This window comes from Ambystoma mexicanum, chromosome 4q, assembly GCF_040938575.1.
Source record: "Ambystoma mexicanum isolate Mex_15411 chromosome 4q, UKY_AmexF1_1, whole genome shotgun sequence".
Classification (NCBI taxonomy): domain Eukaryota; kingdom Metazoa; phylum Chordata; class Amphibia; order Caudata; family Ambystomatidae; genus Ambystoma; species Ambystoma mexicanum.
In genome coordinates this window covers 182,744,362-182,769,203 of record NC_090928.1, presented here as the reverse complement: position 1 = coordinate 182,769,203, position 24,842 = coordinate 182,744,362, and the positions used below count along the sequence as shown (strand labels likewise).

The window sequence follows — 24,842 nt, the reverse complement described above, 5'->3', positions numbered from 1 at the left end:
ACTTCTTGTTCACTGTTTGCAGCTTCACTACTCGCTGCTCTCACAATGTGCAGAGGATTGGACAACTGTTCATCAAGCTTCAAGCCACACCTCCCACAACATCCAAAGAGGCTGCTTTTGACACTGTTGCAATCTACCTCTTGATGTGTCATGGAGCTTTACGACAGGACATCTGGGGCGGTGTGCTGTGACTGTTGTGCTAGGTGCACTGATGTTCACACTAATGATGTCTTGGTCATTGGCTGTCATGGTGTGTTGAGTGATGTGGTAGGTGCACTCTTACGAGGTGGAATTGTTGGCGCTGGGTGGGTGTGGTGGAGGAGCCTTCATGAATATCAACGTGTGTTTAACAAAGACACTAACTTCCCCTAACAGAAAAGCTCTGCTCTCCCTCACTAAAGCTGTTTACTCCAAGATTGTGGTGGTTTGCTGCCTATCTAGGAAAAGGGGATAGCAAAAGAGACTCATCCTATTCTTAGCACTGCCTCCCTGGCAACCCCTGCACTGCGGGACTGTCTCTGTATGCCTACAGCCCCCCCTTCCCAGCACTTGTTCTGCACTTACCTTGCACTTGCCACCAGCTGGCCCTTTTATTTATTTATTCTACTTATCTTGTACTGCACTTCCCCCCTCCCCTTCCCCATGCACCTCTCCCCTCCCCCTCCCCCTGCACTTGCGCGATCTGAATTGACACCTGGCCTAGTAGGATCGTTGTCTGTCTTCCCCTTGTTCCCCCCTCCCTGCCTCGTCGCGCCTTGAAACACCTGTGTATAGGCGCGTTACAAATGCCTTATCATATCATATCATATCATACAAAGAAATGCTCAAGCAGCATGATTAAAACATTTTTCACCCATATGTGTCATTTAAAAGGGTATCCCAGATGTGTTGATTAAGTTTATTCTTGACCATCCATGTACCACATTAAAAACAAATTCATCTGTGTAAGCTAATCACAGTTGTAAATTACAACAATCACTAACTAGTGATGAGGTTGTTTGGTCTGCTGTTCCCAGCGTTGATCATAAATTTCCTAGGATAAATGTTATTATGTTTACTCTCTTTACAAGCAGTCGACTGGTTTCAGCAGGATATGGTGATTGAACCCCCTTCTTCAGGACTAGGGAAGCCCTATTCTAGAGGGCTTCTCAGATGCGTTATGGCACGACCTACGCTGTGTCTATTATTACGTGTGATCCTCTTGTCAATTTTCATAGGTTTAAAGACCAAAATATTTTGGGATTCTTAGCGGTACTGTAAACAATCTCATACCCGAATCGTAGCCTGTATGGGATCCAGCATTTCCAGCTTGACAAAAGGATCACACTTAATAATAGACACATGTGGCTCATGGTCTTCCACATCTGTGTAGCCCTGTAGAATACATTGGCGTATATTTTGCCTTGAGATAAGTTGTGACTGATATTGGCAGTAAATTGGACCTACGACTTGTATCTTCCTTGGTAAAAGTGGGGCAATATATACGTATATATATATATATTCAATCACTCATTGATTTCTAAAGCGTTCCTGCTATGTAGTGGGTGCCACTGGGTCATGGTGAAAGCATTCCCATGTTAACATACAACAAAAAGAAAGACCAAAAAAGTAACGTCATAATCATTCAGTAAACATACGCCAAATAGGTCAAAGAACACCCAGGCACTATTTCAAAGTGTGTCCATGCTTAAAAATCTATTTATTGCAACATTTCCAAATTGTTCAATAACTAAGTACATGATAGATGCCATGGACAAAAATGAGGAAACAAATCTATGAAAGATGAAGTGCTGCATGTTACGTCCTCCAATAGGACTAGATCAGGCTATGGTGGATAAAGCTTTCACACCCCGCCGCCGGGGCTGAGATGGTGTTTAGTGGCCTGCCAGCCTGTGCTTTGGTAGCTCAGGCTGTAGACCGCCAAAGTGCCATGTCCGCCCCGGCGGTGGGGCGTGAAAACTATTTGCACCTGAGATTTCCCAGGGTGCAGATAGTTTTCGTTTTTTTTATTCTGATGGGAGCTACCATATCTCCTGTCAGAATAAAAAAAAGAGCACAAAATAGAAAAGGTACTAGGTTCCTTTTCTGATGACAGCGGCCATATAAATGCACAATGAAGCCCAGAAAAGGCAGATTGTGATTGGTCAATCCATCTTTCCAGGGTGCGAATACGAAACCAATGGCTCAGCGAATATATGAAGAAAATTACCTATCATTTCCTCTCAAGCAAAGTGCTGGTCATGAGATGGGTAACCAAATCCCATTCTAAATTGAATCTTTTCCAGTCATCATCTGATGCTGGTGTGAAATTCACGAATCAATATGAAACTGCCCTGAAATGTAGATGATCAATCACTAATGCAACCTCTCCAACAAAGATTGTTTTTGCTTGAAAAGAAGTGGATGGTGGCCATCTCAAGTTTTTAGAAAACTATACCTTGAGCCAAAGTGCAAGTGCATATACATCTTTTAAGATACTATTTGCATTATGTAGATCATTCTCGACAATCCCTCAACGTGGGAACTATATTGTTTATATGACATCTCCAAGGCAAAGTGTATTTTGAAAGCACAAAGATCGCACTGTCTCTCAGAGGAATGGAGGCCATGTTCTTTGTGATTTCCTTGTAACAATTGGGAACAGTTCAGGACCACTGGTACAGCTGAAGACACTGCACAAACACAGGCCTCCCCATAAGAATAACCACGAAAGTCGAATGATAAAATAAGAAATTACAGTATGAGACATTACAGGAGAGTACAGTACGGCCTAGAAACAACTATATGAGACACTACAAAAGAGTACAGTGCAGCCTTTCAGAAAAGGAATAGGCTGTCTATTTGTCATGAAGCTCACATCTCTATGCCATGCAAAATGTGCCTTCCCCTTGTGCATTCCTTGCCTCCCCCAAAGTACCCCCCATACCGTGGGAGCAGTGGGTGGATTCATTGCAAGTCTCTTTGCGTGCCATAGGAGGCAGCAAGTTCAGTTACGATTTGAAGGAGTCATCGCTCTTGAACTGAAGGATATTTTGCACCCTTCCTGAAACACCATCTTCAGAAGGAACAGGAGATTCGTGCTCCTCAGGGATGACCAGGAAATATGAAGGAGCACTGGCAAAGTTAGAGAAACACTTTCAAAATAAGACTAATATAGTGCTTTAAAGATTGTATTTCTTCTCAAGAAAACAAAACCAAAGGGAATCTGTAGACAACTACATTGCTCCCCTGAGGGGCCTCATTGCATCCTGCAAGTTCACAGGTGTTCCCGATGAATACATCAGAGATCAGTTTGTCCTGCATACCACATATCCACAGATTCAACAAAGGTGTGGCAAGCCAAAGAACCCACGTTTGAGCAGGCTATCGATTTAGCAAGGAAAATTAAGCTAGGAAATAGATGCATGAAAGTTGTGCAACATAAGTCTAGTACTATAAGTCTAGTACTACAGAAGTAAAATAGATAGAGGAGGTCAAAAGCGACAGAGATGGCGCGACCATTACACAAGTGAGGAGAAATTCGATTCATGTGACAAGGTGCAGGATGAATGCCAATGACAAGCCAAAGGGTGCACAAGGTGCAGGTGTACAGCCCCAATTGGTGTGTTACAGGTGAGGACGCACTAGACATTACAACAATGAAAGGGAATGTAGAATGCTACAAATGTGGTGTTGTTGGACATTATGTGAGAGTGTGCAAAAATGCTAAGGCTAAAGATAGATGCAGTATAAAGGCCCTGGAGGAAATCAGAGGACCCAGCAGCCTCCTCACCATCACAGACCCAAAAGAGGAAGGTCCAATATGTATTCTGTCACTAAACACATCCACGAAGAAGGGACCTTAGGAGAAAGTAGAAGTGGACAAGAGGCCACTGGAAGTGATGGTGGATACCGGTTCACCCTACACCATGGTAGATGTGTTCACAAAGCAAAATGAATTGGCTGGATCCTTGTGCGAGTTGAAACCTTCCCATGTAAGAACCACAGGATACGGTCAGAGTCCCATAGATATATTAATGTTTAAACTGGGTGCATCTCAAGTATGGAGACAGAGAAAGATTTTGTGAGCTGTATGTTGCCCAGAAGGCATCATCTGTCATGGGCTGGGATGAGCAGGCTGCTTTGTGACACAAAATACACAGAGGAGAAGACAAACCAATCCTATGCATCACAGGCCAAGAGTTTTCTTCCAAAGGAGGGTTGGTGGAGAGGTTTCCCGAGGTGTTTAACAATTACATTGGTAAGTTTAGGGGATTCAGACACCAGATTGTGCTAAAAAAGGAAGCAACAGCAGTTGTACATAAGGTGAGCATCAGCCCCATTGGCACCAAGGCTGCATTACAGGAAGAACTTGGAAAATTGTGCAAACAGGATATTATAGAGCCAGTAGAATCATCAGAATGGCTTTCCCCCAGTATGATTGTTTAGAAAGGGGATGGCTCAATTCGCATGTGTGTCAATCTCAGAGACCTCAATGCCAACATTCGGGCAGATCGACACCCTCTTCCAAACATCACTGAGTTATTAACAACAATGAAGCCAGCAAAAGTCTTTACAACATTAGATTTTTCATCATCAGATGGTTTTAGACGATGACTCCAAACACTTAACATCCTTCACCATGCCCCTGGGAGCATTCAGATATAAACATATGCCTTTTGGGTTGGCATCAGCTGCTGCAGTCTTCCAGAGACGGATGCAGCAACTGTTTGGTGGTCTGGAGGGAATTTACTACTTCCAGGAAGACATCATGATAGCATCACACACAGAGGAAGAGCACAATGCAAAACCTCTAGGGGTGTCACAAGTGATCAATGACAAAGGGCTCACTTTAAAAATTGAAAAGTATAAAATCAAAGTCCAAGAGGTGACTTACCTAGGTCATGTGATCAATAGTGAATGGATCAGACCAAGGAGAGAACTTGTGGAAACAATAATGAACATGACTAATCCTACAAAGATCAACTGAGGTCCTTTCTGGGGCTAGCGGAATGATACTCCAAATGCGTCCCCAATTTCTTAGATACAACCAAACATATGGGAGAACTTATGAGGAAATGTACCAAATTTGAATGGACAGATTCCTGCCAGAAGGAGTAGGAAGGCATTACAATGGATGTCAGTAAGAGACAGACTATCGCAATGTTTGGTACCACAGCCATGAGCATAATCACAGTGGATGTCACCAATGTAGGTTTGGGAGGTGTTCTTGAACTACAGGAAGGGAGGGAAGTGACCATGTGCTTTGCCTCACGAGTCCTGAAACAAGCAGAGCTGAATTATTCCACCATAGAGAAGGAAGCTTTGGCAATGAAATGGACTTTAGAGCATTTCAGAACTCTTATCTGTGGTCTACCTGTGATAATTAAAACAGACCACAAGCCCCACATTCACATTATGAACTCCAAAAGCTGTAACCTGGCATCTCTTAGGATTCGCAGGTGGATGCTGGAGATTATGCAGTACAACGCCAGAGTAGTGTATACTCCTGAGAAGGGTAATGTTGTTGCTGACTGTTTCTTCAGCCTACCATGGCAAAGAATGTGCAACTGACAGTGTCAGACGAAGTGGAAGAGAAGATCATTGCACACATTTTACCCAGAATCCCAAAAGAAGAATGGGCTAAAGAATCAGCAGGGGATCCTGAACAGTGCCTATTAAGGAGAGCTATTCGCAATGGGTGGAAAACTATGGACAACTCTCTTCCTGATTTTGACCAAGTTCGCAATTAGATATTTAAGAATGCAGAAAGTGTGTTGAGAGGGGACCGAATAATTCCCCCAAAATCCTTGAGTAACAGAATTCTTGATTTGGCGCTGGGGGTCATTTAGGAAGAGATCATACGAAGAGACGGCTGAGGGAAACTTACTGGTGGTCTGGGATGTTAAGAGAGGCTGACGACTTGGTAAAGATGTGTCAAGCTTGCGCTGTAAGTGACAAGTCCAAAAAAGTATATTTAGCACCTCTCCTACCTGTACAAGTTCCTGAGTAAGTGTGGAAGAAATTAGCTATATATATAACTGGTCCCTTTGAAAGTTTGGAAAGTTACAAGGTGTACATAGTGGTTCTTATGGACTACAGGTATAAATGGATGAAATTGTGCGTAATGGAAGTAAATGTGACTGCTACGAAGACAGTGCACTTTTTGGCTTTTTGGAGACTGTGTTCAGTAGAGAAGGTGACCCTAAAGAAATAGTAATGGTGATGGTGCACAACTGATCTCTGATACCATGCAGAAGTTTCTGAAAGACAGGGGGCAAAAATACATCATGGCTAGGACGGGGTGGTGGCACATCAAATGAGGGTCAACAGGCCAAACTGTTTACCTATATTCTTCCAATCTGGTTAGAAAAAGTGTCATTAAGCATGTTACACTAGGTTTAATGCAATACAAGTTTTACATCAAGTTAATATACATACTCAAACGTTAACTCAATTTCAACAGATGCAAAAATGCCCTTGCAGTCAACAAGAGACTGCATTATTTTAATTCAAGCAGACATCACTCCCAGCACAGATTTGAATAATGTGTAGTTCGATGTGGTATTTAGCAGAAGAGACATCACTTTTGGCTCCGCTTCAAATAATAGCTAATCAAAATAGTCAGTTTAACAGAAGAGATATCCCTCATAACTCAGTTTCAAATGATAGGCAAGGTCAGTCTGTTTAGCAGATGAAATATCACATAAACCTGCCTAGTACAGGGCAAAGGAGGCAACTGCTCCCATGGTCCTTTAGCAATGGTTTCAGGAATAGTACTTTGCCCCTGCATAATTGTGTACAGTTTTCAGTTTCTGGCTGTACATCCCAGTGACGGATGGTGAATTTTTTGATTGGAAGGGGGTAAATATTTCCCCCAAATATAGCAGTGTGACAGAGCATAGCATGGGAGCCTGAACCAATTAAGAGGAGTTGGGGGCTTCCCACCAGAGGTTTTTTAAAAAAATTTCTTCAAAAGTTTGAAAGTGGTTTTGTACGGTAGCACATGAAAAAATACAATAGATGCAAGTCGCCACCAGTGCAAAGGAGCATTTCGCCAAACACATTTTCAGGTTGCGTTTGCCCACAATATATACCAGTATAAAAACATTTTCACACTGACTCCATCCATACATTGCAATACTAGCTTCACCAATATATGCCAGTGTTCCAGTTTAAGCACATATTCCACATATTCTTGTTTGCTTTACGCATAATGCCAGTAATGTTACTGTAGGAAATCATGTCCATGCTTGTTCTGACAAAATATGTCAGAACAAGCATGGACATTCTCATGTAAGAACAGACTCCAGTTGGCTTTACCATTACAAATGCCCAGCCACAGTATGAAAATATGTCCAAACTGGCTGAATTAAAATGCCATTCTAGCTATATAATAACACTTAGCATGCTTGCTTATCAAAGATACCCAATACAAAATGTAATGCGACAGTAAGAAATGACTAGACTGGCTGCACCAAAATGCCAGTCCAATCATGTATAAACACTAATCATGCTTGCTTTTTCAAAGATGCACAATACAAATATCATGCCACAGTAAGAAATGGCTAGACTAGTTGCACCAACATGTCAGTCTAGCTACACGATAGCATGTATCATGCTTGCTTTATCAAAGATTCCCAAAACAAATGGCAGCCCACAAAAATAAATGGCTAGATTGGCTGCATCAAAATGCCAGTCTAGCCACATAATACCACTTATCATGCTTACTTTATCAAAGATGCCAAATACAAAATAATATGCTACAGAAATAAATGGCTGAACTGGGTGCATAAAAATGCCAGTTTAGCTACATAATAACACTTACCATGCTTGCTTTATAAATGATGCCCAACACAAAAAGGCATGCCACCATAAGAAATAGCTGGACTGGCTGCAATAAAAGACCAGTCTAGCTACATAACAACACTTATCATGCTTGCTTTATCATAGCTGCCAGTAAACAATTCCATGCCTGCCCTCTGGGCCCCCCAGCACCAAGGTGGTTGTGTGTGCATGCGAGGCGCTGGGGGGCCCAAGGAGTAGGCATGGTATTTTTTTATTAGGCATCTATCATAGATGGGCAGTAAAAAAAATATCATGCTTGCCCCCTGGGCCTGCCAGCACCTAGCACGGGGAACTGATTTTTACTGATGTACAACCCCCTTCTGCCAAATTAAACTCCGTGTCACAGCACAAAAACATGCACACACATCTTCATACAACCTTCACACGCAGCATGAAGTAGCTCATTCAAATGCACACCCATCATCATACACTCACTCATTACACACAACACAAGCATAAACACCTACATGCACATATTTAAATTAAAATACCTTCTGTCCCGTCCTGATGTTCCCTCCCAGCCCTCCACCTTCGATGTAGCATGAACAGGAAGCAGGAAGCAAAGAGCGCTTCCTGGTTCGCACACATGCGTGCAAGAGCCAGAGCACTGATGACAAAGTGCCCCACTCTGTTTGTATGTGCGAGGAGGCACAGTAGCGCTTCCCATCACACATAGAAACATGCAGTTCCCCAGCTAGCATCCCCAATGGGCCATGCAATGTTGGGGTAGGAAAACGCCAGCAGATTTGCATGGTTTATTGGATATGCAAGGCTGCAGAACAGAACTGTCAAACGGAAACTGTGTTTTCCTTTAACAGTTCAAGTCAGCCGAGGAGCGCTCTCTCAGTTGCAAAAAGCAGCAGAGGGAGCGCTCAGTGTTTACACTGGGCTGGATCCCAGGCACAGGGTATTTGTGTGGCAGTCTGGCAAAAAAAAATAAACACATGTAAAAGAAAACTAGTGGCTGTGCGTTTAAAAGCATGTTTCAGTTTGGCAAAGTTTTTTTTTTCTAGACAATTGTAAGATGCACATTTGGTAAACAATAGTGTGCCCAGCATGTAGTTAACCTGCTTTTAACAGTGATGGCCCCCAGCCCAGAGATATTCATTGCCCATTGAATCCTGGGTTGTCCCTTTCAGGCCAGAAGAAAGAACCCAGGCTGAGAAAACGAAGGGCGGATGAGCGAAGGAGCATCTTTAAGGCCCTTGGAAAGAGTTATATGCCAGAGTGGGGTTGGAGGGGGTAGCACACTAATAAGGGGGGCAATGCAGCGAATTGTGTGGGCAATTGCCTCTTTATGACCCTCTCTAGGGACGCGTATACTATTAGTTCCATGGGCGTCCTTCAGGGTGCTGATTGCGTTGACCTTGTTTTTGTTAAGGAAAATTGGCTTAATTAGTATTAGTGTGTCCAGTTTCCCTAAACAAACTCCAAACTAAGCAGTCCACCATGGAAAAAAGTAATGGGATTAAATTCCTTAACTATTTTCTTGGCTGCCGTCATGGTGATGGAGAAGGACGGCAGTCGAAGCAGTCCGAGATGTAAGTTGGGGGAAGAGGCAGCAGTTGGCGGGATTTGTGGGGGCTTGCGGCAGAGGGGGGTTCTCAGGCATACCAGAGCAGAAGGGAACATGTCGGACACTCAGAGGAGGCGTTCAGATGGTTGGGAGAATGTGGGTGGTTGCTGTGGGATTCTGTCAATTTTCCTAGCCGCCTGATTAGCAAAAAGCTCTCTCCCAGGTGCTCCATATGGTTTTGCACCCCCTCAATGTTTCAGTGAAAAAGCTCTGTGGCAATGAGCTTAAGGAAGGGCCAAGTGTGCAGAACAATATGAAACATGGATGTTGCATGTTCATTACACCCAAAAGGTGGATATTGGCATTCAGTTTGCTGGCCAGAAAACTGCAAATGGGGTTGCACTGAGACAAAGGATGAAACTAATACATTTCTCCCCCAAAAAACGAGCTGATTTGCAAAAAAAAAAAAACAGGAAATGATTCTTTGAAAAACGAACAATATATTTCTAAAGGGAAAAGCAATTCTTGATTCACAATTCTAAATCTTCTGATTTGGTGCACAAAAAATCAAATCAAAATGCCTTGACATTTACATACCTCAAGCAAATCTTTTAATTTAAGCCTATATTAACTTTATGTTTATTCCAGCCTACTGGACAATTGTCTAGATTAGTATATGAAGAAGCAAAAGCTGGGCAACTATTTAATATCGACGCAGTCGAGCTGCAATTTTGTAATCTCTCTCCCTTACTTTGGGGTCAAATATAATATTTTAAGTGCTAAAAAAGGTCAATTGGCTTATTGTGGCGCCATCGCCTGCGTGTCAGCAGATGAGCTGGTGCCTGTTTTATACCAGGCTGGTGTCGGCCCGACTCTCGGCAATGTTCTTTTAGCACAAGGCACTGTTGGATCTCATTCGCACATTCTGCGTGTTTTTCTCAACTGTAATTGTTTTTGAGAAGCTTCCAGAACGTGCCATGCGGATTGTGGAATACTGAGGAACTGAGGCAGAAATGAATAATCAACACTTCAACAACAACAACATTAACAGTGCAGACAGACACAGAACATATTTCATATTTGATGTCAGAAATGTAGCTCAGTCCTGGAAAGGTTAAATGTGTGTCTAAGCAAAAATGTGTCGGAACAAGAAATACCGAAACGGCATTGGCCGGAGATATCGCGTACATCCATTTGGCTTCATTACAGCACCGATTCAAGGCTAATTGTTTTTCTTTAATTGCACATTAGGCCTATTACTCGGACAGACATGATGATCTTTCAAGTCATGTGTTGGCTCTGAAAAAGACCAGCAATTTTTTTTATTAACTGGAATATTCACTATATAGTCAATATTAATTGTAATTTGTATTGTTTGCTGAGGGAACAAAAAACATGGGAATATTCCCTTATGGTATATCTAGAAATATGAGCCTCAAGTAAATGAGCATGCAGCGTTGTATTCAAGATCTAAAAATATACTGGGCCTCATTACGGGTCCGGCGGTAACCCTGCCAGTAAAACCGGCGGGTTGCCGCCAGACCCGAAAAAAATGATTGCTGTCTGACTTCCCGGTGCCACCATGCTATTCCAAGTCCGGTGGCCGGAAAGTCAGGCACCAGTAATTGTGTTAGTCCCCATTCCTATGGCGTCCCATAGTACTCCATGGGAATGGGGACATGGGAGCACCAGCACCATTGACACCGGTGGCAGTGCTTCCGTGAGAAATCTGCGAGCGGGTGCCGTCCAACCCGGCTGGTCTAACCGGACGGGCTGTACGGCACCCGCCCGCAGAGATGTATTGTGCCGTTGCAGAAACAACGTTGCCAGTAGGGTTACCGCCACCATTATTTCTGGACCGGAGCAGTTGTAATGATGCCCCCTGTCTTGGTTATCTTCCTCAGTTCCTTGAATTTGTACATTCAAGTGACCGTTCTCTGTAACCAACCGTTCTCTATAACCACATGTCCCTTAGGCCGGTAACATGACGATTTAGTTGCCTGGGGGGTCGTTGGATTTCAGCTTTGAAGCACTGAATTTTAAGTGGTATGTATAATTCCCATTTCCCTTCTACTGATCTGCAAATGTGCTTTCTCCGGCTAGGTTACCAACCTAATAGGATGTGCACATCTCTATCGCCAGCAGTGGTCCCATGCAATGATCATATCACATTTGAGATCTGGCGCCTCTTTCGCTATTTGTGAAGACAAATGCTGCACCTTTTCCAGGCTTACTCCTCTTGAAGACCAACGTTGGGTCAAAGGGTGTGCTCTCAATTGGTGGCAATAACGTCCTTCACAGGCACTGGCACCATACGTTTGACTGATGTCCGAGTAGTTGAAGCTGCTCACTGTCCTTTTGATGGACATGGGGAACAGTTCATATTTCTATCTTTGGACAACCAGCCCCGAATGAGGAGGAAGAACAAGTAGTCTACTCATAGTCATCTATCCGTGAGGAGACACTGCTCGTTGCCGTTAAGCTCATTATAGTCCAGATCAGTCCCTCATATTGATGGATAATGACTTGCCACTAAACGCCTTCCTGATCCTAAAATGTCTGCATAGCTACATTGGAAAGTGCCCTCCTGTAGGCGACTGTTCGAGAACAGCGAGCCTGCAAAACTACTCTCTGAGCAAAGCTGTAGCTTGCAGCTTTCAAGTTGAACATGCAGAGAATCTGCCGCATTTGACACCGTCAAGGTGTTCAAGTAATTTGTGCGTCTCAAACTCCCCATACCAGCGGGAGCTGCAACATACCCCAGTGTGAAGCATCGGGTTAGACACCTTGAGGTATGTGTGTGTCCTCGTTTTGTACATCATTTAGGAAGCATTAACTAGTGAGTTGCAGTAGGACTGTAAAGAACTTTAGGCTGTGTCAATAGAGGTCTTTCTTTTCTAGCCACTGCTTCACTGTTAGACCCTTAACCTCTGAACTGTGGTCCCAGTTGTCCTGATACAATGCCAAGCTCGCTCCCTGCAGGAGAATCCAACAATGAACCTGAGCAGCCGGAATGACTCTAAGCTAGAGACTGCCCACAGATTTATTATTTGCTCGAATGTTAGAGTCAGAGACTCCCAACGGCTGTTGCGTCAGTTTCATCCGGGAGTGACATGATCTCGTTCCTTGACTTCCTCACCTTTTCTGGTTGCAGTTTAAAAAAAAGTTGTAGATGTTTTATACCAACATGTTTTATTATCCATATTTCTGTTATTTGCTAGATGTATGATGTTCCAGTTTCAGTGGACTATGCAGACTCCATTGTCATCTGTGCCCTGCCCCCCACAAGAAACAATGTGAACCTTTTGTCTCAGGCTGTCTCTTTGTCTGCATTGTTACACAGGTTTATTTGAGGGTGAATTCAACCCCTGAACCTTTAAGAGCTGTCCCTGCACTGTCCAATTGCCCACCTTCGCTTTGCCACCATGAAGGTCAAGAAAAACCTTGCTTTGTCACCTCACCATATCGTATGCACCCTCTCTCAACACCATCCCCATTCCCCCAACATGGCTCCAAGGCGAAATTTCCATGCATGTATGCTGATACAGGGGCATAGATTAGTTTTATTTGATCAGTGTTGCAGCCTGTTAAGATGTTGATTTTTCAGAACAAGCACCTCCCCACCTCCTAGAATAGAGATCGTGGTATCTAATTCCCACTGCTGAATGGATTTCTTAGAATAGTCGGTTATCCATCCTGGACAGACATCAGCATTCCTATTTTTGGGTACCTGGCCTATGTTCAAATATGAAGTCAAAGTCTTTGGGGCTTAAAACCACCTAAACAATTTAGGATTCTCAACCTTCATGTTCATTAGCCACTTTTAAGTTGAGTCTGAAGAGTGAATTGAGTTTCCAAAAAGCGTCTCAGCTTTCAAAGAGACCACACTCGGGAGGATAGCTCAGCGGCAATGTGCTCGCCTTGGAAGCAAGACAACACGGAGCAGCACAGTTTCGATCCCTGGGTCCGCGCTTAGAAACCTATAGTTAAGTGCATGAATAAATAACCAATCATATCGCATCACACAATGGAAAAACTCTCTTTTTCAACAGGGCCACCCCAACTTCCCATCTTAAGCTTATGGTGGATTAAAATAAAATAGCATGTTCCCTACCTTTGTCATCCATCTGCTCCTGCACCTGCATCAGAGGCAAATATTTATACTATTAAGGGTCTGTGGCAGTCAGATGTTCGGAGAACTGGGGCCTTGCATAGGGGAGCTTTTAAGTTCTGAAAGACCTTCTCAAACTTTTCAGTCAAGTTACCATTTTAAGGTTCTTGGGAGAAGGAAGAGCAGTCATAGAGGTAGCTATCATGCAATAGTCTCCCATGAAATTCCTGTAGTCCCCAGTGAGGCCTTAAAGGGCTCTCACCTTCATTTGGTGGTAGGGGCTGCCCAGTATCGTACAACTGGCACTTTGCTCTACAGAGGTTGAATCTGCCCCCACCAACCATGTGCCCAAGTTAGGTCACTGCGGACTGGCCAATCTGGCATGTGGTAGCCCTTATCATTCATCAGGTGGGCTTGCAGTACTATCCTAAGGTGTTCAACATGTTCCTCACATCTTGAGCTGGAGACGGCATTTGCATCTTGTAAGCCATGCAATCGCCTTCTAACCAAATCAGAACATGATTTACTTACCTTGAAATATCAGGACAGGAATGAAATCATAGCAAACATTTGTGGGGGATCTGGAGATGTCAATGGAGGGAAGACAATAACAAGAAACGTGTTCCTAAAACAGGACAAACAAGCATCAAATTATTTAAACACATATTAAAGTGCATACAAAATACACATTACATATTCTTTCCGGCTTTTTAATTTTGATGACTGTTTATACAACCTTTTTTAAAATGGGAAATATGTCCTGGAAAAATACTTGAAACCAAGACTTGTTGTGAGAAATTATTTAGCTATAGCTTGTTCCTGGGATCACAAGCCCACTACAATTTTCCGCTGGTGTCACCCACACCATTCCAATCAGACTTAATTCTAGAGACTTAGTTGGAGCCAGACCCTGGCTCTCATTAAACCCAGTTGGTGAGGAATGTTTTCAATCACTGTGCTATATTATTTTTAGTTTTCGAGTGCCATCAAGATAAAACCTTTGCACATGTAAGGCAGAGATCCACAGACAATGTGCTCCCTGAAGAAGGCTTTGTCCCTCATGCCTTTAAGGATGACTATGGTGCCTGATCACATTTTGTAGATGTCGCCAAGACAGGGACTTTCGTTGGGTACTTTCAGCTGTGGTTTACTAGACAGGCCTTCTATTTTGAAAAGTCATCCTCTTCAACCTGTCAAAGCAAAGAGTGTCTCATGTGTGAATTCACTGTCTTCAAAGTTATTTCCTGTTTCAAGTGATTGTTATGCATTCAACACCAGCGTCTTCTTATTGACATGATGCATCAGCTTAACAGGGTAACAGCTTAGAACGTAACTGAAACACACCATTACTGCATATACACACACCCAACAATGCGCATCAACACACCACACAACCAAAATCTCAATGTTTATCTCAACTGGTCACAGTCCCAGACAAAGCACATCTCCACCCCACTCAATGAACAAGGGTCCTATTCCTTTGAAGTCAGGAATAGACCAAGAATTCTCTTTGCATTATGGGACTTGTAGTTTTTTGTTTCCCGTTATAAAACCAGAACTACTTCAGAGAATGCAGCACAAAAAACAAGGACAGGTTAAGAACCTACAAAATGGTTATGGTATGGATCATGTTGGCATGTATGCAGTCTGTAAAAGCACTTAAGTTGAGCACAGCATAAAAATACCAAGAGCAACCAAGTCAAATCCCTGTCTGTCATTTATGCTTGGTGGGCACAGCACATGACTTTGCTCATAACTCTAATCCTGACAGGAGAGAACAGCAGAGATGTGAGCTTAGAAACAGCTCACTCATCATCTTCCTTAATCAGAAGTAGACGACTTTAAACGGTGCCTAAAAGTACAGCAAAACAGTGCTCAACAATGCACACTTTTTTGTTAGAGTCTGAGATGGAAACTGGGTAGACAGTAATTGCTCATGTGAAAAAGTGCCAAAATTTTGCAAGAGACCAGAGGCTGCTTAAGGTTCTCTGAGAACGTCAACATCCCCATAACAGTAGGGCACTATCACCCAACAGTAACCCAACCCAATGTTCAAATGAAGTGCACCTTTAATTATAGAGACACAGTTAGAAAATTCAGACGTGTAAGTGTTAGGGGAATTAATGTGACCCCATAAAAACTCATAATTCAATCCAAAGAAGCTCACAAAATGGTGGCACACGCAGAAGTGCACATTTGAATTAAGAAGTGGAAGGACAGCTTCCAATGATCCCACATTGCACAGACAGTGACAGAACCAAGGCTACCAAGACACCAGCAAAATCCCTCCCCAAAAGGACATAAGCGTTGACCCTATATTGTGTGCATATATTTGTGTTCCATTTGTCAATGGCTGATCAAAAGCAACTAAGTAAAAATGTTTTAAAAAGGGGGTAAGTTCTCTGGCCTCTGCCTGCCTACTGATAGCCGCATCGCAAGCAATTGCGCAAACATTGAAACAACAAGCCCCACCAACAACTCATGAATGGCTGCAGAAAGTTTGGTCATATGTCACAATGGAATGGCTGACATATGAGATTCAGGGCAGACAGGAAAACCTCTGGAAAGATTGGGGGGGGGGCAGTGCTAGCCTTCCTACAAAGCGACGATATGGTGCAATGGTGCCCACACAAGATCAGACTCTTGGACCTATTTGGCTCATGACTCATAAGCGTCCATCGAAATAGAAGAAGCAATGGTCCGGCAAAGGAGAGTGGGAGGGAGGCGAAGGGGGGAAAAGTTAAAATGTTATTATCATGGAAAACCACTAAAAATAAGATTAAAAAACTCTCTAAACATTTGAAGAGGTAAGATTCAAATGCAGCTCCTAAGCAGAGACGTCTTTATGGGATGGCAAAAAGGGCACTTGCCCCGGGCCCCCACCTTGGAGGGGGCCCCACAAGACTGCCAACTCTAAATAAATCAGTTCACATAGTTTATCCGACTTAAATAGGACATTTCAGGATATTTAAAGGGTTGCTGCTGAGACTCCAATCCGATTGCCTTACTGTTGTTGAAAAGGACATTCTGCTTTGATCCATTAATCATGTAACTGTTTGTGTTCACTATGATATTCATAGTTTGTGTGTTCGCTAAGACACAATTCTTGTCTCATTCTCACCTTTCTCTTGATTATATTGATCATGTGCAATAGCCAAAGTTCAAATGCGTATTAATAAATGTGAGTGCTCCAATAGTTCAGAATATAGCTCAGTGTGTTAAGCACCCATAGCCGAGGTCTGTGTTCATATGCAAGATTACAATAACAAATCCCAGTAAGGTCAACTCAGCATTTCCTATATCTGAATCTGAAAACATCTGTGTATATGTAGTTTGTTTTTTAGCACATCAGGTGCTATTATTAGCAATGTACCTGCACCACACAGTGGTTGCTGTAAAAGCAAACAAAGCATCAATATGGTGAAGGTCTAGAAATTGGTTTGTTAACATGGATTTTTGTAAAACTTAGGCAGCCACCCCAAATGATGAACATAAAGTGTTAGTTTCGAGAGGTGATAAGCTATCCATATTCAAAAATGAGGAACCAAATTGTTCATGCTTGAATCCTGGCTATGCCAGCAGACGGTACAGTGATTCTGGACAAATCATTTATATCACTGACATTACTGTGGTGTCTTCTGTGAAAAGAAGTGCCTTTCAAATGCTTGTGGTGTTTTTTAGCCCATTACATGATCATCATTCTTTTATGCAGGCCACTTGTGTAGAAGGGCTCCAAGACAGATGAGAGAGGACCAGATATTGAAGGCTTCTGGCAAGCATATTTTAAAGTCTGCTTCTTGGACATAAAAACGGTTGGCTTTTTTGTACAACTCAAAGGTTTGTCTGCTCATTTATTAATAACAATTTCACAGGCCTTTGTTTTGGATGAATTTAAAGCTTTAAAATAGAAACGAGAAACCCAGAAAAGGTATTTTAAGATCAGGTCCAGTTGCCTTTTCGGAGTATTCAGGAACTGAGATTGAGAAGAGTGGTGGATACATGATGGCTTCCGCCCATGCACCACCTTTGTGGTAACATCCAGTAACCAAGCTTGGTCATACTACAATCCTCGGGGAGAGGTATATCTAGCACTAAAATGAGTTAATGAGTACACAGACAGATGACACCAACTGCATGAATGCATGGCATAAATGGAAAATACAGAATAGACGATTCAAGTACTTGAGACGAGTGTGGTGCATTAAAAAAATAGAGAGCACGGCACCAGTGCGTATGACGAGTGACATGGCCAAAATCGATAATGCACGGATGAATAAACGAAGTGAAGGGAGCGGATGAAATCGCTAAAATGAATGAAGCGCATGGAAGAGATGAGTGCGCTGAGAAGATGAATGCATAGAGCAGATGAGTGTGTTGACCAGACGAGTCAGTAGAACGCATGAGTATGTTGTGCGGATGAGTGTGTTGAGCGGATAGGGTGTAGAACGGATGAATCTGTAGAGCGGACGAGTGTGTAGAGCGGATTAATGTGTAAGTGCGGAGGAGTGTGTAGAAGGCAGGAGTGCATAGAGCAGATGAATGTGCAGAGGGGACGAGTGTAGAGCGGATGAGTGCATAGAGCGGACGAGTGTGTAGGGCGGATGAGTGCGTAAGTGCGGAGGAGTGTGGAGAACGCATGAGTGCATAGAACTGATGAATGTGCAGAGCAGACGAGTGTATAGAGCGGAAGAGTGTATAGAGCGGACGAGTGTATAGAGCAGACGAGTGCGTGAAAAGCGAGTGCATAGAGCAAATGAGTACCAGGAACGGAAGAGTGAGTGAAGCGAATGGGTGCGCAGAATGGATGTGTGCACAGATCGTGATAGGTGCGCAGAGAGTAAAAGGTGCGCAGAGCAGAAGAGTGCACGGAGTGGAAGAGTGCACAGAGCAGAAGAGTGCACGGAGCGGAAGAGTGCGCGGAGCGGAAGAGTGCGTAGAGTGGATGAATGCGTAGAACAGATTAGTGGATAGAGCAGACGAGTGTATGGAACATGCGAGTGCGTAAGAGCGAATGAATCCGTGAGAGCGGGTGAGTGCGTAGAGCGGGTGAGTGCGTAGAGCAGGTGAGTGTGTAGAGCAAATAAATGCGTAGAGCATGCAGAGCGGATGAGTGCCTAGAGCGGATGAGTGCGTAGAGCGGATGACAACTTAGAGCCATTGAGTGCCCAGAGCAGACGGGGAAGTTTGTGGAAGGAATTTATGATGTATGTAGATAGAACGAGTAACGTACGCTGATGGAACGGGTGACGTATGCTGATGGAACGGGTGATGTATGCTGATGGAACGAGTGACGTATGCGGATGAAATGGGTGAAATATGTGGATGGAAGGGTGAAATATATGGATAGAACAAAATAAGTATGTTGAAGGTACTGGTCATATATGTGAAAGGTACCGGGAAGCATGTGAATGGTACAGGTGAAATACGTGGATCGAGGGCATAAAACTACTTTTAAATACACTGAGCGGACTGGAATGCGTGGAGCGGATTGGAGTGCGTGGAGCGGACTCGAGTGCATAGAACTGCGCGACTTAGATGGAATGGCTTGGAATGCATGGAACGTTTGATGAGCATGTAACCCACCATATCACATCACCACGTTTACTCTCTTCTTTACGCCACCATATCGTATGCACCCTCTCTCAACACCATCCCCATTCCCCCAACATGGCTCCAAGGCGAGATTTCCATGCATGTATGCTGATACAGGGGCATAGATTAGTTTTATTTGATCAGTGTTGCAGCCTGTTAAGATGTTGATTTTTCAGAACAAGCACCTCCCCACCTCCTAGAATAGAGATCGTGGTATCTAATTCCCACTGCTGAATGGATTTCTTAGAATAGTCGGTTATCCATCCTGGACAGACATCAGCATTCCTATTTTTGGGTACCTGGCCCATGTTCAAATATGAAGTCAAAGTCTTTGGGGCTTAAAACCACCTAAACAATTGAGGATTCTCAACCTTCATGTTCATTAGCCACTTTTAAGTTGAGTCTGAAGAGTGAATTGAGTCCCAAAAAGCGTCTCAGCTTTCAAAGAGACCACACTCGGGAGGATAGCTCAGCGGCAACGTGCTCGCCTTGGAAGCAAGACAACACGGAGCAGCACAGTTTCGATCCCTGGGTCCGCGCTTAGAAACCTATGGTTAAGTGCATGAATAAATAACCAATCATATCGCATCACACAATGGAAAAACTCTCTTTTTCAACAGGGCCACCCCAACTTCCCAATCTTAAGCTTATGGTGGATTAAAATAAAATAGCATGTTCCCTACCTTTGTCATCCATCTGCTCCTGCACCTGCATCAGAGGCAAATATTTATACTATTAAGGGTCTGTGGCAGTCAGATGTTCGGAGAACTGGGGCCTTGCATAGGGGAGCTTTTAAGTTCTGAAAGACCTTCTCAAACTTTTCAGTCAAGTTACCATTTTAAGGTTCTTGGGAGAAGTAAGAGCAGTCAAAGAGGTAGCTATCATGCAATAGTCTCCCATGAAATTCCTGTAGTCCCCAGTGAGGCCTTAAAGGGCTCTCACCTTCATTTGGTGGTAGGGGCTGCCCAGTATCGTACAACTGGCACTTTGCTCTACAGAGGTTGAATCTGCCCCCACCAACCATGTGCCCAAGTTAGGTCACTGCGGACTGGCCAATCTGGCATGTGGTAGCCCTTATCATTCATCAGGCGGGCTTGCAGTACTATCCTAAGGTGTTCAACATGTTCCTCACATCTTGAGCTGGAGACGGCATTTGCATCTTGTAAGCCATGCAATCTCCTTCTAACCAAATCAGAACATGATTTACTTACCTTGAAATATCAGGACAGGAATGAAATCATAGCAAACATTTGTGGGGGATCTGGTGATGTCAATGGAGGGAAGACAATAACAAGAAACGTGTTCCTAAAACAGGACAAACAAGCATCAAATTATTTAAACACATATTAAAGTGCATACAAAATACACATTACATATTCTTTCCGGCTTTTTAATTTTGATGACTGTTTATACAACCTTTTTTAAAATGGGAAATATGTCCTGGAAAAATACTTGAAACCAAGACTTGTTGTGAGAAATCATTTAGCTGTAGCTTGTTCCTGGGATCATGAGCCCACTACAATTTTCCGCTGGTGTCGCCCACACCATTCCAATCAGATTTAATTCCAGAGACTTAGTTGGAGCCAGACCCTGGCTCTCATTAATCCCAGTAGGTGAGGAATGTTTTCAATCACTGTGCTATATTATTTTTAGTTTTCGAGTGCCATCAAGATAAAACCTTTGCACATGTAAGGCAGAGATCCACAGACAATGTGCTCCCTGAAGAAGGCTTTGTCCCTCATGCCTTTAAGGATGACTATGGTGCCTGATCACATTTTGTAGATGTCGCCAAGACAGGGACATTCGTTGGGTACTTTCAGCTGTGGTTTACTAGACAGGCCCTCTATTTTGAAAAGTCATCCTCTTCAACCTGTCAAAGCAAAGAGTGTCTCATGTGTAAATTCACTGTCTTCAAAGTTATTTCCTGTTTCAAGTGATTGTTATGCATTCAACACCAGCGTCTTCTTATTGACATGATGCATCAGCCTAACATGGTAACAGCTTAGAACGTAACTGAAACACACCATTACTGCATGTACACACACCCAACAATGCGCATCAACACACCACACAACCAAAATCTCAATGTTTACCTCAACTGGTCACAGTCCCAGACAAAGCACATCTCCACCCCACTCAATGAACAAGGGTCCTATTCCTTTGAAGTCAGGAATAGACCAAGAATTCTCTTTGCATTATGGGACTTGTAGTTTTTTGTTTCCCGTTATAAAACTAGAACTACTTCAGAGAATGCAGCACAAAAAAACAAGGACAGGTTAAGAACCTACAAAATGGTTATGGTATGGATCATGTTGGCATGTATGCAGACTGTAAAAGCACTTAAGTTGAGCACAGCATAAAAATGCCAAGAGCAACCAAGTCAAATCCCTGTCTGTCATTTATGCTTGCTGGGCACAGCACATGACTTTGCTCATAACTTTAATCCTGACAGGAGAGAACAGCAGAGATGTGAGCTTAGAAACAGCTCACTCATCATCTTCCTTAATCAGAAGTAGACGACTTTAAACGGTGCCTAAAAGTACAGCAAAACAGTGCTCAACAATGCACACTTTTTTTGTTAGAGTCTGAGATGGAAACTGGGTAGACAGTAATTGCTCATGTGAAAAAGTGCCAAAATTTTGCAAGAGGCAGAGGCTGCTTAAGGTTCTCTGAGAACGTCAACATCCCCATAACAGTAGGGCACTATCACCCAACAGTAACCCAACCCAATGTTCAAATGAAGTGCACCTTTAATTATAGAGACACAGTTAGAAAATTCAGACGTGTAAGTGTTAGGGGAATTAATGTGACCCCATAAAAACTCATAATTCAATCCAAAGAAGCTCACAAAATGGTGGCACACACAGAAGTGCACATTTGAATTAAGAAGTGGATGGACAGCTTCCAATGATCCCACATTGCACAGACAGTGACAGAACCAAGGCTACCAAGACACCAGCAAAATCCCTCCCCAAAAGGACATAAGCGTTGACCCTATATTGTGTGGATATATTTGTGTTCCATTTGTCAATGGCTGATCAAAAGCAACTAAGTAAAAAATTTTTAAAAAGGGGGTAAGTTCTCTGGCCTCTGCCTGCCTACTGATAGCCGCATCGCAAGCAATTGCGCAAAAATTGAAACAACAAGCCCCACCAACAACTCATGAATGGCTGCAGAAAGTTTGGTCATATGTCACAATGGAATGGCTGACATATGAGATTCAGGGCAGACAGGAAAACCTCTGGAAAGATTGGGGGGGGGGGGCAGTGCTAGCCTTCCTACAAAGCGACGATATGGTGCAATGGTGCCCACACAAGATCAGACTCTTGGACCTATTTGGCTCATGACTCATAAGCGTCCATCGAAATAGAAGAAGCAATGGTCCGGCAAAGGAGAGTGGGAGGGAGGCGAAGAGGGGAAAAGTTAAAATGTTATTATCATGGAAAACCACTAAAAATAAGATTAAAAAAACTCTCTAAACATTTGAAGAGGTAAGATTCAAATGCAGCTCCTAAGCAGAGACGTCTTTATGGGATGGCAAAAAGGGCACTTGCCCCGGGCCCCCACCTTGGAGGGGGCCCCACAAGACTGCCAACTCTAAATAAATCAGTTCACATAGTCTATCCGACTTAAATAGCACATTTCAGGATATTTAAAGGGTTGCTGCTAAGACTCCAATCCGATTGCCTTACTGTTGTTGAAAAGAACATTCTGCTTTGATCCATTAATCATGTAACTGTTTGTGTTCACTATGATATTCATAGTTTGTGTGTTCGCTAAGACACAATTCTTGTCTCATTCTCACCTTTCTCTTGATTATATTGATCATGTGCAATAGCCAAAGTTCAAATGCGTATTAATAAATGTGAGTGCTCCAATAGTTCAGAATATAGCTCAGTGTGTTAAGCACCCATAGCCGAGGTCTGTGTTCATATGCAAGATTACAATAACAAATCCCAGTAAGGTCAACTCAGCATTTCCTATATCTGAATCTGAAAACATCTGTGTATATGTAGTTTGTTTTTCAGCACATCAGGTGCTATTATTAGCAATGTACCTGCACCACACAGTGGTTGCTGTAAAAGCAAACAAAGCATCAATATGGTGAAGGTCTAGAAATTGGTTTGTTCACATGGATTTTTGTAAAACTTAGGCAGCCACCCCAAATGATGAACATAAAGTGTTAGTTTCGAGAGGTGATAAGCTATCCATATTCAAAAATGAGGAACCAAATTGTTCATGCTTGAATCCTGGCTATGCCAGCAGACGGTACAGTGATTCTGGACAAATCATTTATATCACTGACATTACTGTGGTGTCTTCTGTGAAAAGAAGTGCCTTTCAAATGCTTGTGGTGTTTTTTAGCCCATTACATGATCATCATTCTTTTATGCAGGCCACTTGTGTAGAAGGGCTCCAAGACAGATGAGAGAGGACCAGATATTGAAGGCTTCTGGCAAGCATATTTTAAAGTCTGCTTCTTGGACATAAAAACGGTTGGCTTTTTTGTACAACTCAAAGGTTTGTCTGCTCATTTATTAATAACAATTTCACAGGCCTTTGTTTTGGGTGAATTTAAAGCTTTAAAATAGAAACGAGAAACCCAGAAAAGGTATTTTAAGATCAGGTCCAGTTGCCTTTTCGGAGTATTCAGGAACTGAGATTGAGAAGAGTGGTGGATACATGATGGCTTCCGCCCATGCACCACCTTTGTGGTAACATCCAGTAACCAAGCTTGGTCATACTACAATCCTCGGGGAGAGGTATATCTAGCACTAAAATGAGTTAATGAGTACACAGACAGATGACACCAACTGCATGAATGCATGGCATAAATGGAAAATACAGAATAGACGATTCAAGTACTTGAGACGAGTGTGGTGCATTAAAAAAATAGAGAGCACGGCACCAGTGCGTATGACGAGTGACATGGCCAAAATCGATAATGCACGGATGAATAAACGAAGTGAAGGGAGCGGATGAAATCGGTAAAATGAATGAAGCGCATGGAAGAGATGAGTGCGCTGAGAAGATGAATGCATAGAGCAGATGAGTGTGTTGACCAGACGAGTCAGTAGAACGCATGAGTATGTTGTGCGGATGAGTGTGTTGAGCGGATAGGGTGTAGAACGGATGAATCTGTAGAGCGGAAGAGTGTGTAGAGCGGATTAATGTGTAAGTGCGGAGGAGTGTGTAGAAGGCAGGAGTGCATAGAGCAGATGAATGTGCAGAGGGGACGAGTGTAGAGCGGATGAGTGCATAGAGCGGACGAGTGTGTAGGGCGGATGAGTGCGTAAGTGCGGAGGAGTGTGGAGAACGCATGAGTGCATAGAACTGATGAATGTGCAGAGCAGACGAGTGTATAGAGCGGAAGAGTGTATAGAGCGGACGAGTGTATAGAGCGGACGAGTGCGTGAAAAGCGAGTGCATAGAGCAAATGAGTACCAGGAACGGAAGAGTGAGTGAAGCGAATGGGTGCGCAGAATGGATGTGTGCACAGATCGTGATAGGTGCGCAGAGAGTAAAAGGTGCGCAGAGCAGAAGAGTGCACGGAGTGGAAGAGTGCACAGAGCAGAAGAGTGCACGGAGCGGAAGAGTGCGCGGAGCGGAAGAGTGCGTAGAGTGGATGAATGCGTAGAACAGATTAGTGGATAGAGCAGACGAGTGTATGGAACATGCGAGTGCGTAAGAGCGAATGAATCCGTGAGAGCGGGTGAGTGCGTAGAGCGGGTGAGTGCGTAGAGCAGGTGAGTGTGTAGAGCAAATAAATGCGTAGAGCATGCAGAGCGGATGAGT

General features: G+C 43.3%; 1 long non-coding RNA gene across 1 annotated transcript in view; it reads right to left on the bottom strand.

The window, feature by feature from the left end:
- The window catches only part of LOC138468490 (uncharacterized), a 1,478,099-nt gene that overhangs the window by 1,196,828 nt on the left and 256,429 nt on the right, over nt 1-24,842 (bottom strand). The window lies entirely within an intron of this gene.